This window comes from Glossina fuscipes, unplaced genomic scaffold (genome assembly GCF_014805625.2).
Source record: "Glossina fuscipes isolate IAEA_lab_2018 unplaced genomic scaffold, Yale_Gfus_2 74578, whole genome shotgun sequence".
In the NCBI taxonomy this organism is placed as follows: domain Eukaryota; kingdom Metazoa; phylum Arthropoda; class Insecta; order Diptera; family Glossinidae; genus Glossina; species Glossina fuscipes.
Genome location: NW_024004429.1, coordinates 1 through 4,513, shown reverse-complemented (window position 1 = coordinate 4,513; position 4,513 = coordinate 1).

Genomic DNA, 4,513 nt, shown 5'->3' with positions numbered 1-4,513 from the left:
TAAGGGTATTACAAAAATAATACTTGTAGAAGAGAAATATTTCAAAAATTTTACATATATTTTCAGATTTCAATCTAAAGTTTCAATTAACTTAACGTATAGTGGTTGCTCCTTATAAAAAACAATAATCTGAAATTTCATACTGTATTTAAATCAAGCATTTAATTCACAAAAATTGTATATTTCCCACCATAGGCAATTGAAAATGAGGTTTAACTAGAGAGAAGGAAATAATGAATGTTCTGCTTTAAACTCAGCGCTTTTTTAAAATGCTCGTTCACTAAATAAAACCTTTAATTTAATTGTTTGCTTTGCAAAATGGAAGTTATAAGAGAAGACATTGAACTCATCGACTGCTCCTAATGTAGGAAAATGCAAGCACTGAAAATAACTTAAATTAACTTCAATTCGGTCGTAGCTATGCTCAGCTTCTTTTGAACCGTCACTGTATTGTCTCTTGATTCTCCTGAGTGATTGGTGATATAAAAAAAAAAAAAGAATTTACATATAGTATTCATCAATGTGATTACAAAATGATCAGCTAAATACGGTTGCATATCTAATAAAGTTCGAGTTACTTCTTCCAATCTTTGCAAACACTTCCGACATTGGCTGTCACTAGTACAGTGTTTATACCGCCGTTTATATCATCATCAGAAAATTAACTTAAGTGCATTAAAAAAGTTATGGTTGCTAATTTTTGGTCGCTTATCAAAGGAACTGATCAAATTTAATACAAAAAGTAAACACTTCGGTCTCAACAAATTAACTTCGGAATTATCCGAGTAAACGTTACCAGAATTAATTTATTTTCCCTCATCCCTTGCACTATATTCTTTTTCACACATCTGCTAAATCATATGAGGTAAAACTATCGTGTGCAGGGCTTTAGATCAGCTGGGTTAGATACCTATAAAACTAATGAAGCCTTTATTAAATCATTTAGTAAAACTAAAGTTGTAGAATAAAATGAAATATATATTCTTCTAAATTACACGTGTATTCAATTCAAATAAAGAAAAACTACTTGCTCTCCATGTTTATTTATATGGTTTTCCTTCATTTTCCGATTAGTCTTGCAGTTAATCAGTTGTTTGAAAATAATACAAATTTTGGTTTTAATATATATTTTTTTTTTTCGGTGTTTAAAAGGCGGAAAGGGCATTTTAATTTTTTTATGCGTAAAAGGAATTTTTGACACAAATCAAACGGAAGGGTGGCTGGAGAGCTGCCAACACAAACATTTAGTTTAAAATACTGTTCGAGCCAATTTAAACAGTATTACCTTATGTCCGTTTATTTGATTAACGGACGCTTTCATTTGTAAAATATTTTGACATATAGATGGCCTATATCACAGATAGATGTCCAAGCCGAAACCCATACACAAGTGCTTTTTTAGATAGTTAAGCTTTTGATCGGAGTGGTCGTATAATTATTTATGCTGATGAACTTCATTAAGAAAAAGGTTTAAACTTTATGTTAAAAAGCTTTGAGATTGGAAACTAACAGAGGGAAAGAAACACTTTTTATTTATACACATATAAATATGTCCCTTTAGCTCTGTATATGCGTTTTTTAATTCTGTAAATATTCACAATACATTTTGTTGTTGCAACTTTTGCTTACCTGAACGTGACTGTTCAATTTTTTGTTTACGTCTCATAGCAACTGTTAGGCTCAATTAAAAAATTAATAATAAGTATTCCTAAGGCAACTTGTCGAAACACTTGCTTTGATTTCTCTCTGAAATCCGTTAGCGGTTTTTTTCTTTTACATTGTTTACAAAAAAAACTCAACAATTTTTGCCATCCACAATAATTGTTATATCCACAAACTCCATCCACAATACCTAGGTTTCTATAACTACGATCAAACTAAACTGAGATTTCAACCCGCAACACTGACTTTAGCCTTTGAATTCGTTTAGCACAAGATCGAGTGTTTTAATTTCACTTGTTGTTCGGCTTTTTCTGCAAGCGACCAAACTAAACGAATTAAGAGGGGGAAACCATTATAAGAGCTTACAAAAACATTTGTCTTTTGAAAACTTTTTTGAGGTAGAAAGAAAGATGACAGGGTAATAATATTCGCAGAAATAACTAAGTATAAAAATATGCTAGCACTGGAGCGATTCTTGTGGGACATGTTTAATTTAAGGAATTCTGCGGCCTAAGCGTTTTTGATGCAAATTAGACTACGTTAGGGTTGGTCGTGGGTTTGTTGTTGCATTTTGAATTTGAAAGAAGTTTCGTAATATACAAAACCAAGGGCCTGAAACTATTTTTCTTGGATAGTTTGAAGAGTATTTTTGCAAATTTGCCGGATTTGTAAGATAACTATTTTCCAATATTGAAAACATTTTTTATTTAAAAAAATAGAAAGAGTAGATTTCTTCAAAAGTGAATTATTTCATTATTAAAATTTATACAAGATTGTATTCCCGTAAGATTTTTTTAAAGAATTTCCCGACACCATTCAGTTTATTTGAATTTGACGGGCTTTCCTACGAATTGTTTATTTGATATTGTTGGTTACACAAACGGTTATTTCCGATGTGGCGGCCAACTATGGTTTTGTAACGTTGCAAAACTAGAACTAGCAACGACCTTTTAAGGTTACATAAAAAACTTGATTTAATCAAAAATCTAAATTGAGTTAGAGACCCAAAATTTATAAGGAACTTAAATATATGATGACTATGGAAGATCTAACTTCAGCAGAGTGATACTACAACAGTACGAACTTGAAATTTTTCCTTTATAGGATTCAATTTTACGTAATTAATTTGCGCACAATTAAATTCTAATTAAGAATCAAAGTCACATTTGTTCTCGGTTGGGAGCGTTTGTTAGTAGTTTTATAAAACTTCAGTTAAAATACGTTTAAGCGTTAAATCTTTCTGCTCTAACGAAAAACCAACGTAGCTAGCATTTAGGCAAGTAACTGAAGAACTTAACATAATATACTAGAATATGTGACATGGGCTGTTTCCACCGTATATCATATGCGTTATAAAAAATGACATTCCAAGAGACTGCAAATAGAAAACACCTGCGCAACAGAAACAAAAACTATCTCATACACACACACTGCCATCATTCAACTTTTTTAAGCAAGCACAGGAAACAATGCACGTTAAAACAAAGATTAACCCGAATGGTATTAAATTCTCCTTTTGACAAGCATAGCGGAGGACAATTTTTGATCTATATTGAAGTATGAAGCGAATGAACAAATCGATTGTCTTACTGTACTAATGTGTAGCAACCTAAGAAATTAAGTTAGATAACTTTTTAACTTCTCACCTTTTTTAGTTTCGAGTTTCTGTGTTTTTTTATCTTCGTTTTAAATCCCGCAATCACTTGTAACATTTTTGGTTAATTTGTTTATATTACTGTGAAAAGTAATGACACTACATTTTTTTGAAATGTCCGCTCTACGATATCGATGCGAATATTTTTTTGGTAGATGGGTATGACGGTTGTGAACAGCTGACATAAATTGCTAAACACGCGCCCTCTTGGGTTAGTAATAGCAGTGTTTTTTTTATTTATTTTTGGTTCATTTATGGCACCTTATTCACTAGATTGTTAAGCTGTTTCCGGGTTATAAGAATAAACGCAAATTTCATAGGAAACGGACGGCTGGCAAGCACAAGCTTCTCGCTTTGGTGGCTGTTGAGGTTTGTCTTCGACTAGCCCACAATCCTCATTAAATGATATGCGCCGATTAAAAATTTGTGATTTTGATAAACACTCTTCGTCGTAACACTTTTGTAACATTTCTAAACCATTTAATTTCACTTTTAATACCCATCGCTGAAGGATGAGGACTGTACTAACTTTATCATAATGTTTGCAACACTTGAAAGAATCTTCAGAGCTTCTATAAAGTCAGATTACGGGTTCGGGTGTCACTTTCGCGTGGCTTTATATCGAAGCGTATCTTGCAAAAAACTGGCGTTCATTAACATGATCGCTAGCAGGTTGTCTGGCATAATTTCTACTTACAGGGATATAAAAAGTCTGTTTCTGTTGACAACGCTTTATCCGAAATCTCCTTAATATGTTCCGCGAATGTTAGTTTTATATCCAATTGCACTCCCAGATATCTTGTAACGGGGTTGTTTATTTATAGCTGGGGTTTCGCTCAGGACTGCCCAGGGAACCTTCGTATTGTGGTGTTAGAACAAATATATATATTTATGGAATTGAAGAAGCGTACAAGGTGGCCTTATTTGCGACGTGACTTAGTGGTGAAAGAAAAAAACCAACACGTGTTTAGTGGGCAGCCCTGTTTTTCTTTTTACCGAGAGGATGTGATTCGCGTGCGACTATGTTGCGGAAATGAAACTATTACGTGTATGCTATGTTAATTAATTTGTTTAGTGGTTCAGCAGACAGCTTACCGGGTTCCTAAACATGTAAGGTTCCTACAATGTGCTTTCGGGTCGGGAGTCTGCGAGATAATGATGCAAGCGCACACTGTTATTTTACGGACCTCGTTCCGG